The 13097-nt window shown below is 37.5% G+C and overlaps 1 protein-coding gene across 3 annotated transcripts in view; it reads right to left on the bottom strand.

The window, feature by feature from the left end:
- LOC117147334 (neurogenic protein mastermind) overlaps nt 1-5583 on the bottom strand; it is a 68372-nt gene extending 62789 nt beyond the window's left edge. The window contains exon 1 of one of the 3 annotated variants that reach the window (XM_033314199.1): nt 4298-5583. The gene's annotated coding sequence lies outside the window, so the exon portion shown is untranslated. The remainder of the gene's footprint in view (nt 1-4297) is intronic. The other 2 variants (XM_033314192.1, XM_033314208.1) reach the window with 2 other exon arrangements.
- Between the last annotated feature and the right edge of the window lie 7514 nt (nt 5584-13097).

Here is a 13097-nt window from a genome sequence, read left to right as displayed (position 1 = left end):
CTTGGCTTACAAGGGACCCGGTTTCGGTATCTGCTTTCGAATCCGTGACTCATACTTCCTAATCAGTCGAAGCTATAGTTTATAGGCACTACTTTTCGTACTTCCCACTACCCTCCTTCCTGTTGGCCCATTCAATCACTCCGAAATCAACTAATACCCATAAAACAAACCAGAAAAATACTTTGACAAAACAAATATTTGGCATATATAATGGGCATTCCTGAGTCGTTTTCAAATGTTGTTGTTTTTTTTTTTTTTTTGTCTTTTGGATGCTTGCATTAGCCGCACACATACACACCACAAAACACAACACAACACACACACAGCTTCGAACTGAATGCCTACCAACGATTTTTTACGCCCAGCCAACGAACCTATGACATCAACATTATTTCGGCCAAAAAAGCCAGCTGAAAATTATTTATTTCGTATATTCAAATTTCAACAGAGCAATGTGCAAGTAACGAGTGGTCAGAGGGGCTTCCGGGGGGACCAAGGAGCTCTTTCTCGACTAAAAGCCGAGATTGTCTCAAGCTTTTCCATGCCATTTAAACGACGTTGATTGCTCAATTCGCCAGAAAACCAGATGAGCTAATCGCCGGCTGGGCTACTCTGACTCCGACTTTCGACTACTGGGCCAACTTTGACTTTAGATTTTTAATTAAGATAATTATAGTTGGTCTCGAGCAAGTGATGCGCGATCTGGGAAAAAGAGTGCAGACCTCAATGAATGGTTGGATATCCGAAATGAGTTGAAACATTTGTTGTCCCAAATGTCAGTCCGTCAAATATTTGTGGGTCGAGGAAGCTCGTTTCTTTTTTTTGCCTATAGATAAACACAGACGTCAATTAGTTAATATGCTTTTAAAAAAAGGAACCGCCAAGCGATATTTGGTTCGCTGTATTTCAGTATTTCAACTGTGACTAAGCCAACCAAGCACATGACAAGAAAAGAAAACTCGATAGATCACACGTTTCTTTCGGTCAAGTACAGTATGGCTCAGAAAACTGCAATTTAATGGGCCTTATTTTATTTAATTTTTTTGTTGTTTGCGTTCCCCGGTTAACCTATTATACAACAAATACAGGGGCCAGCGACGGTGCACAGAAAAATGAGTATCAATTCAACAAATTCGCTTGAAGAAGCACTCACACACAGATACGCAGATACCAACACACTGAGAAGCGGGGAACAATATATGGCATACATAATATTAAAGAAATCGCACCCAAAAACCAAATTGGCATAAACTACGCCGAAAATAAATTGAAATCTAAAAATGAAATTCAAATGCGGCAAACGCCCCAAAGAGGAGCAGTCGGCAAAGCAACACAACAAACAAATCAAAATAAGGCACACAAAAAAGCGCAGGCAAAATCAAATAAAAAACACAACAATGTGGATAAGTGGATGTGTGGAGGAAATAGAGAACCACATATCAAAATATCCAACAATGTCAATCGCACTAACATGCTAAGAAAACTGCCAAAGACTTTTGTGAATTCCAATCGAAAATCATATGCAATTTAAAGCGTATTTGTTGTTAGGTTTTGCATGAGAAAATGTGTTTAATCTTTCGTTTGATTGTGATTTCTTGAGATTGAACTATTATCACGTGTTATTTTGTTAGGTTTATTAAATTCTTATTTTAAACTTAAATTGTATTTCCAAATACATTTTTGATCCATGCGTATCCAACTGTAATGAGTTTAAAACAGAAATAGTTTCAAGATGGCAAAAAATTCTTAACTACTATTTAAATAGCAGTTAAGAGATCTTCAGCACATTTGCGCACAACTTCAAAAAGAAATTAAAATTATAGCAAAACTCGTGCAGCGGTACGTTCAGATACAGAAAAAAATTACAAAAAAAAAATACGAACAAAATGAGGCATTCAGAAACCAGTTTTACCTGGAAAGAAACAAAAATTGGTCTGATATTGTACGTAAGCAGTAATTGAAGTTAACGTAATTATAAACGTAGTCCCGGCCAACAAGAAGCATGTGCAGCACATACAAAACAACAAAAACAGATACAAAAAGAATAAAAAGAAGTTGAACAAAAAAATGTCTTATATTCACGACGAAGATTTCGAGTGAAGCGAACGAATGGTCAAGCTTAATTTCCCAATTAACATGGAAAACATCAAAGGGACAAATTCATTTACGCTTCACAGGAACTTTGGCGCGAGGGAAACACAAGTATGTCCAAAAAACGTGCGACTTTTTCCCACAGAAAAAAAAGTCAGAAAAGTTGAGATATTCCAGGATATGATAGTTATGTCCAGTAATTATTGTTTTGAGATATAAAGAGCACTTAAAATAATAATACATTGTAGAAAATTTATGCTTTTGTTTAAGATTTGCATTAGTTTTTGTTAATTTCTTTAAATTTATTATATATCCAACATAAAGCACATTCAAAACTGATCCCAATTAAGACTTAACCTTATTCCTGCTCGCTCTCTAATCTCTATAATTTGACCACATAAATTAGTCGACGATTATTTGGCAGGTCCCAAATTACAACAATCCATTTGGAGGTAATCAAGATTGCATTTGCCCAACCACACCATGTCAAAAAAATCTATTTCCTCTCCGTAGTCTATTAGAATTGGTCAAACCTCTGTATAGGTTTTTTCGTCCGCACTACTGATTACCCATTTCTCTCTCGGTTTCTCCGATTCTCTCAGTTTGGCTGTCTCTGTGGGCATTGGGCTGTCTTATCAGCCGTTTTCAGTTTTCAAAACAAAGTCCATTTCCATTGTTGGTTGGTCACTGCTCGTGTGTGTTTCGCGACTCTACTGTACAGTAGAGACATCGTTTAAAATGCCATTATCTAATCGCCGCTTTACTGCCAGCGTTTCTATCTGCGTGTGTGTGTGGGGTTCTTTGCTGGTTTTTGTGAGCGGTGGGGGCATCGGCGATAAGCCTAAGCGCAGCAATTTTAGTTAGTTTCTTCCTCATTCTTTTATTGAATTATGAGCAGCGAAGATTAGGTTGAGGGGCGCCCAAAAATCAAATACAAAAATCCAAAAGAAACACAGCGAACGAATCTAAAACTATGAAATAATGTGGCATGTTTGAGGTGTTTTCTGTTCTTTTTCTTAATTTTGAGTAGAGCCGCCAAACAGGAAAACTGGTTTAACCAGTCTAAAAAAAAAAAAACAAAACAAAAACACCAAATTGCCGACAGCCAGTTAATAGCTAAACTCAAAAACACCAAGTCTAGCAACAATAAACTAATTAAATCAAACCAAAATACGTCGCAAAATGTTCTAAGAGCTCGCTTCTCTCGCATGTAAGAGAGTGATTAGGTAAAAATAGCTGAGGATTTTCATTGACGGTATAAATAAAATGTTCTCAAAATAAATATTTCAATATCATATGCAAAACTTGGCGTTGATAAAGAAGAAAAATAAAACAGCCGACACGCACTCGCTCGCTTGACAAATGTATCTGTGAGATACGTAGCGCTGAAAGAGAGAACCAGAGTTAAGAACCAAGAACGCAACGGAGAATAAAATAAACCTTTTCGATTCGTGTGAGCCGATTTTCAGTCGGTTTTCTCAGCTCCCCGGTGATACCGATATAAGTTTCTTTTGGGCTTAGGTCTCGGTTTTGGTTTTGGTTTTGGTTTGCGTTTGGGCACTGAGTTTGGGGTTTGTTTGCCGCCGAGAGATCGGATCGCACCGAACGAGAATGAATGACAAACACCGAGGCAGTTTACAATGTTTGCTCGTGTATTAGCAAAAGAATTCTAACTGAACCGAGCAGCGCGACTCGACTCACGTTTTCTTATGTAACAGCCTGCACTTCCACACTTCTGTACACTGCGACTATTATTTCCATTGGCGATCTACCGTTCGAACCAGAGTTCTGATAAGTGTTCTTGCAAAAGACGATTCATGACGAAATGTTGGGAAACCCAAATGGACAAATGGCTACCTTTCCAAAGAATTAATCGCAGTTGCTGAGTCAGCGGAGAACCAAGAAAATCTTTCAGATAATGTCACGCTTACCGTTTGATTATGAGTACGTTATTAGTCTTTTAAAAGCTACGAAAGCTTTGAATTTCAATTCAAATGCGTTTCTTACACGAATGTACTCAAGAAAATATAACCAATCTCTAATACGAAGTTAGGATTGAAATAATATCTAATTTGAAAAAATTATCTTATAGGGTCTTTGTTGTCTTAATCCAATAGGGTTCGCTTTCAGAAGCTAAGAAATGTCACTTCCCACACAAATTGCTAGATTTCTAAAATAAATCTTTAAGGTCAAAATTAGTTAATACCTTTCAGTTGATGATTTACGTTGATCAAACCTTTCTCGTTGACTTCAATCCAATAGATAACAATCTACAATAAATGCGTTAATCCATGTTTGTTTAGTTTTTTAGGCGGCATTATACGTGTTAATTATTGAATATATAATTTGATTTTGCACATTGATTTGCACTTCTTTGTGTATTATACTTTATATTGAGAGGTTTTTAAAGACCGTGAGGCAAACAATTAAACAATTTGCGTCGATAACTGTAAATCGCTTTTTGTTTTATCTTTACATTATTATTTACTCTGTATACAACTCGCAAAGTGAAACCGTTGTGTGTATAAATATATCTTTAAATCGATTTGGTTTTTATCTCTTTTTTTTATGTATTTTTTCTTTTTCTTTAATATTTTTTTTCAATGACTTCACCAAGGCTAGCTTGAATTTATTTATGGTTTTTATTTGTATTTATTTTGCACAAAATATATACACCAAGATCTCGGGTAAATCATATAGTATTTTGTCAGAGAAACTGCTGGGGGACGAGAAGAATGTAAAACTATTAATATTGTGTGTGCTTTTTCAACTATTTTTTGACAGTGGTGGGGGGGAATTTCGTATTTTGAATTTTCCAAAAAGTGGGCAATTAAGATTCACACTGAGCGAAACGCAGTGGAAACGAAACAAAATATAAATAAAGATACGCAAGCGAAAAGCGACAAAATTATGAAACCCGAAAGCGGCAAAGCGACACGAGAGAGCCAAGAAGAAGAGAGCGAGCGCGAAAGAGAGTTCGGGGAACGTTTGGGCAATGGAACGCCACACAAAAATTCCGCAACGAAACGAGGAAATTTTCTTCAAAACCCTAATTGTTAAAAAAATAAACGGGAGAACCTAAGCTGATTATTAGATTTCTGCTGTTTTGGTCTTGGATAATTGTCGTGTATCTGAAAGATACTTTTTTGTTTTTACAATGGGAGCGACGGATAAGACACGCACTCACACACACGGACGCACACGTAAACACACACGCGCACTTTGCATTGCTTTTTTCTTCTTTCTTTTTGGGCTGTGCCAACTCTTCCCCTGCGTTTCGGTGCCTTTTCTACGCACTTTTCTATGGCTACAACTTTTGAGTTGATCTTTATTCTTCGTGAAACGTGAGTTAAAAGGTAAATAAAGTCGGGACAGACACGCACGGCGAACAGAGGCGAACGGAGAGAGAGAGAGAGAGACACGTCGACAGTGGACAAAACGAACTGTAGCGAACAGTGAACCTCACCAAACGAAATACAAACTCGAACTGAAATGCATCTCACCGATACGCACATCCATATCCACCAGCTGTGTGACGTGCCTGGCCCTCTCTTTGATTAGCTCTTATCGCTCTCTTCGCCCTCTCTTTGCGCTGTGTCAAGTGTCAAGATGGGAGACCGTGGTATCGCACTGTTGCCGGCCCATTCTCTCAGCCGACGGGGAGCGGCCCCACTAGAACGGGACGGCTAGTTGGGCCTTCGGCCCTGGCCGCGCTCTTTGGCGCTCTTTCAACTGCCGGCATTTTCGCTTGGGCTCCCCAACACACACAAAACACAAATAAACACAAAAACAAAATCAAAAGTAACTTTGACTTTTAATGGCGGATTGGCGAAATCAAACCACAACCGATCCCAGTTTTGGAATTTTTTTTAAAAAACGTTTCTGTCTCAAAATTCATAAGTGCTAAATTTCGTAAAAACATTTTAATAATGCCAGTTTTTCATATAATAGAATAAAACTTTCAGAAACTCCTGATTATACGTCTTTAAATAATTGAATTTATTTATTACACAAGTAACAAAACAGTAATTAATTTCTTAACTGTTTTGTTTACCGAATTGTTATTCAGTATCAATATAATGTGTGGATACATATGTATATGCATAAAGTAACAACTATAGCTAATAAAATGTAATGTTTTTTTAATACTTCTTAACGAAATTTAGTGACCAACTTTTCTATATATTACATATCCAAATTTGGTTCTAAAAACTATCTTTAAATTATTAATTTTTAACAAGACTGTTACATTGCTATTACAAACATTTTGAACCACCTACAACTTCTATAAAATTCGTATAAAAAATTGATTTTTTAGCAACACAACAAACCCATTTTGATGACGAAACACATGTTGTGTTTGGGGCTCACCGCAAAGAAGAGAAAAAAAGTAGCGAAGAGCGGCGATTTTGGACTCTCAGTTGTAGCTTTGTAGCCGGCGCAAAACGCAAAACAAAATTAAGCACAAAAATAAACAGAAAAAGATGGCAAAGCTTGTCGCCTTCAATTTCAATAGCAGCCAGTGCTAGAGAGCTGTTCCTACACAAATACCTATATAGATAGCTCTGCGACTGCCGACCACGTATATCTGCACGAACGAGCTTATATATATTGCAGATACTTAGCTACTTCTACGGCTCTTTTACGGATTTCTTGTGCCTAGTTTCACTTAAAAATTGGTTTTTATTTCCTAAATTTGAAAAAAGTAAACAAATCGTGTCCATAAAATTTATTTCATTTGTAATTCCTAATCTTGCAAACTAAAACCCAACAGAAGATAATTTATTAAAAATCAGATATGTATGTATTTGGGAAGTATTAGTTAATTTCCATGAACTTTTATATATTCTGTACATTATTATCTTTTACATACATAAATACGTTTCTTGGTTAAAATATTAACAAGTGATATATTCACATTTTCGCATTTATATTTACCATACCCCTCCGTTTATTGTAAAACTTCTATTTCGTGAATATCTTTAAGATTCAGATCTCAGAAATGTGTAAACTTTTTATAAAAAATTTTTAAGTGAATAGAACGCTGCCAAAACCGAGCAGAAAATGGAGCTAACTGCCCTTGCCAATGACATCATTAGATACTTTTTTTTTGGCATTCCCTAGCTTCAAAGTTCTAGAAATGAAGCTATAAGCCGAGAAAATGGCAAGCGAGTTTCAGATTTTGCCCTCTGGAAAAAACCCTTGCAAAGCTTGTGCCCGTTAACTCTTTTTGTCAACACTTGAGGTTTTCCTTGGATTTTTCCGAGCCGTAATTATGCATGACAATTGTACGTTTTGTGTTCGCTGGTACCTCCCAATGTTGTTTAATAATAATTTTATGCACATAATGGCCAACAATATCAACCATTGCCAAACTGTCAGCAACATGAAGAGCTACTTTAATTGCTGACTCTTTAAAAACTTTATACTTGCCATTTTCTTTATGTCTACGCTGGCTTTTTTATTCTGTTAATGTGGCCAACAATTAGATACAAAATGACTCAAAACAATAATGGAGTGCAGAAAGGTGTGTGTTTAGTTTTCCTCAAGCTTTCGTAGATCCTAGCCCTGATCTAAACATTTACCTGATTCGACTCCAGTATAAAATGCCCAGAAAAAAAAGAGCAGCTAAAAAAGTGAATTTGAAAAAAGCAATTAAAAAGCCGCAAATTGTTGGAGCGCCTGAGAAGGCAAACTCTAAAAATAAAAATCAAAACCAGTAGTTGCTAACGTGACGCCATAAATTTCCCCCCTTTTGAACCCCCCTCGCAGACCCACATCAGTTGGCCACGATAGACCAGCAAAAAAAATTAAAATCAAAGCCGGGAACCCAAAAAACGAAGGCGTTTTGGCCAAACTTCATGCGAAAATGATTGTGTTTCTATTTTTTGATTGTTTGTTTGCCAGGGCCTTTGCCTTGAATTTGTTTGCGGAAAACATTGAACGGACTATTTCATGGATATTAGATGGCAAAAATCGACACATACTTACAAATATGTATAATAATCAATAATAATAATTTAACTTAACTAGCAAAATATCCGTTTTAAAGTAGTGCAGACTCAACATTTCTTAATTTTAAGTCTGCAAATGACCAATATTTCTTTTCTTCAATTGAACGTTGTTTTAATCTTGCATTTCAAATGTCAAATGTAATTATTTTATATTATTTATTCAAACGATTGTTTCCCACATGCGTATCAAATTCGTGCTGACAGAAAATTCCATTTGGCATTTAGTAAATATTGAATCTCGCTCTATTTGCTTATATTCGTATTTGTCTAAGTTTCAGCACACATGGTTTTGTTTCGACTTTCTATCCTTTTTTTTCTCACCTATTTTCGAGAGTTATATTTTGTTAATATTTTGTTCGTGCCGTTTGTTTAATATTGTGCTGTGTGCATTTCTTCTGGCTCGTATTTGCGGTGTTCGCTGCTTTTTATTTTCTTTTTTCTTTTTTTTGCTGGGTTTTCTCTGTGTCTGCTCTCGCAGCGAGCTTTATATTTAATATATTCATATACTATATATATTTCCTCCGGCTCTGTTTTATTTGGATTCTATTTTATGCTGATGTCCACAATTCGACAGGTGTTGCAACCGTGAAAGATAGAAAAAGCGTATTTATGTCTTATTGTGCTTTTAATATGTGGAGTGTAAGGGTGTACTAGAAACGTATAAGCTTGCACATCGCCATCTCCTCTGCTACGTGAGAGGTATCTGATAGTCGAGGTACTCGTTATACCTATTACTAAAAAAGTACTTTCTTTGAATATGAATTATTATGGAGTTTTTGAAGTCTGTTTAGCGATCTAGCTGTATACGAGTGTCCATCCTGTCCCTATGTTTGTCCGTATTGCCGTCGAGATTTCACTATTATCTTTAGATAAGTAACGAGTATCTTATAGTCGAGATTATCGACTTCTTAAATTTTCTATATATATTTTGCTCGTTTTTTCGTATCAAATTAAAAGTTTCTATATGGCAGTTACTCATTTGATGGTGTTGCAGGTTCAAGGAGCTCCACTGAAGAGCTCTTTAATTAGAGTCGAGGAAGAAATTCCCATTGCCAGCAGCAAGTGCAACAGCAGCAGCAGCAACAGCAACAACTGAGCACGAGCAGCGACACGTGCTCTACATGTAAAATTGACAAGGTGACGAGGCCGATGGATAAGGCGGCTTTTGGGGGCCGATGGCAAGGAGAGAGGCAGGAGGGGCAGGGCGAAGGGTTGAGTGGCAAATTCGCACCTGAAGAGGTGAGGTGAGGCTACTCTACGTGCTGATGTTGTTGCTCTGTCTGCATTTATGGCATTTTTTATGAATGATGCAGAGGCAACAACAGCAGCAAGTGCAGCAACATTTGGCGTTGATGAAGTGCTGAAAGGCAACTGCAATGTGGAGTCCTGCCCCCTTCGGAACCCAGTTGTGTACGCTCTCTGCGCATTTGTTTATGAATTAATAAAATTTTAATTATGTTGCACAAATAATTGCTCACTTGTGCAGAAAAGCATGGATGGCTGGCAAATGAAAACCGAAAACAACACGATAGGTGTAAATAGGAAATGCCCATAAAAACCGAGTCCAAAGTGCATTTTAATGAATAATTGATCAAATGCGGAATGCCACCCCTATTGCATTTTTTTCTCGTATCTATAAAATGTGATTATAAATTCAAAATGGATTAACAGGGCAAAATAAAAGCAGGAAAGAGAGCTTAAATTTAAGTTGGCTTGAAGAAAATCACTTATGCTAGCTACAACAAATAATAATAACATTATTTCTATAATTTTTTTTAGCCGAATAAATAAAGTTTAGGGTTTCCGCTTATGAAAACCCCTTTATAAACCAATTTTAGTGCTAATAAATTCTCCGAAACAAGGGCATCAAGTGACTGACTCTTGTATACAAACCAAAATAATATACATTAGCGTTCGCATAAATATCCAAACCAATCTTCTAAAATTTTCTCACACATAAGCACATGAACAGTGGGGGAAAAAATGACAGAAATTATGTACAATGTCTTCAAATTACACGAGTCTTATCATTTATTAAAATTCACAGAATTTATTAAGAGAACCCCCGGGCGAGTAGCGCCAACAGCAGCAGAAAAGACCCCATAAAATAATATACATATTTAAATATATCGAATTTCCTTAAGTAAATACCAGCGAAGGCAAAGCTAAGACCCATCCTAACCGAAAGGGAGAAGAAGACCCCCAAATATCAAACTATTTGGTACCTAATGTCCGAGAGGTTAAAGACACAACAAACACAGGCAACACGACACAAAAACAAAAAAAAAAAATATATATATATCCAAAAAACACGAAAATAAGAAAGAAAAGATTCCTGGTAAAGCTCAAATCCTGTTTACTTCCTTTCGAGCTACCTAAGCAACGAGAGCCAGAAGACGAAGCCACTAAATCTTCTATGGGTAGGTTTTAGGAGCCTCTCTTTTCAGCATCTCAATCCCCGAAAAGCATGTGTGCGAATCCCAGCATTATGTACACTTCTTTCATTTTCATATATATATCGTCTCGTCGCTGATTTATTATTTACTTTATAAGATATGTTCCTGCAGCGAAATCAAGTTTGGCTCTCGGCTGCCTTTATACTTTGATAGGGCAGCTATGAGGATCTGAAATCCGGAGGGGGTGTATAAACTTTTGCTTAATTTGTGGCCGGGGATGAGCAGCTTCTATCCATTAGGCGGGTGAGGGGCGGGGGATGCGGGGAAATGGCAGCCGCTTCACGGAAATCTTGTTAAATTTCGCTTGATTGAATTTGCGCTTGCATTTTCTTATTTTATTTCTACCGCTGGTTTATAGCATTATATGTGCGCTTGTATTTTGTCAATTTGGACCACACGCAGCAATCGGTTAGATGAATATTTGTGGGCTAGCCCATAAATTGAGATGCAAGCATTATAAAAACATATTGCTCACTAACGCTACGCTTCTCTCAATTTCTCTCAATACTTGCCATTTTAACCGCAGAATTTATGGCTAGGAAATGAAACGTAAACAAGCAGGGGAAGTGGCTAAAACAATGCGAATTACAAACGCACTTATGACAAATAACTCAAAATAATAACAAAACATGTATTAATGATTTATTATTGCTGTTTTGAATTTTTAAATATATAATAAATAAAAAAAATATAAATATTTGGTAAGCTATTTCTTTGGCTGTGTGAAAATGTCTTTCGAAATTGTGCTAAAATGCATATTTAATTTTTAATAAAACCTTTCCATATAATACAATTATTCAGTTTGATTTCATTTAATTGCATTCACCTCTTGTGCAAATGTTGAATAAATTTATGTGATTTCACACCATAACCCAGTAATTAATTGTTTGATTCATGGGTTACCAACCAACTAAATCCCTTGGCTAAAACCGACAAACCCGCTTGTGTGGCAGAGCATTAGCCATCAGCTAGAAGCAAAAGCGTGTTAGCATCGCTGGAGGAAAAGCTTGTGAAGATTGCAATGAAGTCGCTACCTGGGTGGAGTTTTATTGCCTCCCACCGCCCACGGAAAATCGCCCTGGCAGTGGCAAGAAAAACCGCAGAAAATTGCTGTACATCGGGAGAAAAGCCACGTTAAGCTAAGCTCGTGTAGATGAAACTGGCTTTTTGCACAATGAGATTTATTTATCGTGATTGTGCGCTTAATTGAAAATTGTTTGCCAGCATCTGGACGCGGAACAAGCGATTCCGAGGAGCAGGCGGTGACCACCGCCTGGGATTGTTGGGCGCAACAGGAGTCTCGCTTGTTCGCAACCTTATATATCACCATGACCCTACTGCCTAACGGTATTTTTAACACACATTTATTGACACACATTTAAGGGCTCCATTCTGCATCTCCCTCTCCCACTTTCAGTGAGTTGCCAGGATCCCAGGGATCGAACCCACACTTCCACCCATCTAGACAATTTGTCAACGACATGGCAATGATACAGCACAAGGAAAAGCGACAGCGGGAAAAACAGTAGCCCTACTGTAGCAAAATGAAAATGTCAGCGGCAGCGGCAGCAGCAGTAGCAACAACAACGACGTGCCCCAATCCATCGAAATAGTTAAGTGGATACGAGAGGGCACAGTGAATGGAATCCATCAACCGCCCATGGTGATCCCCCCCAACCGCCATGGTATCCAACTGGCAGCCCCAGCCGACGAAGCCTTTCCAATCACATTACTGAGTGCCGGGCGATGTCCTCCGGGGCAAATGGGCTGGGTTCGGGAACCCAGGGAGCTACTTAGCATCCCAACTGGAAGAGCCGAACCCTTCAGGACACGAAAATCAAATGGAATGTAACAGATAGATTCCTTAAGATAACAGGAGGCCTTTATCACAGCTCTATGGCTTGGAAAGATATTTTAATGAATTCTCGCGAAATAGGATATAAACTTAATAGATTTTATTTAATTTATTCTTTTAAGGAATTACAGCAAAATGAGAACAACTTCATTTTAAATAAGTGTTAGCAACACCGATAGAAGCTGGTTAATTTGTCTTTTTCAACACTTGAATAATTGTAAATATGAAATAATATTAAATTTGTATGGGATAGAGTACTTTCCATCAATACTTGCCTCTTTTTTCTTATTAAAAATTCCATAATCAGATAAATTGTTCACACTTTTCCATAGCTCACCTTAATTTAAAGCGCATGTAGCAAATACTAAATTCGAAAAACAAAAAGCACGCATATGTTTTCAGTCACACAACACGGAACCAGCGGCAACTAAATAAGCAATGGTATTATAGAGATCACAGCCGCACACCCCACAAAGCCCACCCATCACCACTCCATACGGAATTAGCTCTCGCTTTCACTGTGGGTGGTCCTGGAAAATTCCACGAGCCACAAGAATGGAAAGCACTTTGCAGGATAAGCGCCCCGTGGCATCCTCGAAAAGCCCACCCACCCGTTGTTGAATTGATTTCGCTATGTGAAGATGTGAAGTGCAGCTTCACATATAAATTCCCTGCCAAATT

The sequence above is a fragment of the Drosophila mauritiana genome, chromosome 2L (genome assembly GCF_004382145.1).
Source record: "Drosophila mauritiana strain mau12 chromosome 2L, ASM438214v1, whole genome shotgun sequence".
NCBI classification, from domain to species: domain Eukaryota; kingdom Metazoa; phylum Arthropoda; class Insecta; order Diptera; family Drosophilidae; genus Drosophila; species Drosophila mauritiana.
The sequence above is the reverse complement of the archived record's forward strand: the minus strand, read 5'-3'. Positions and strand labels throughout refer to the sequence as shown.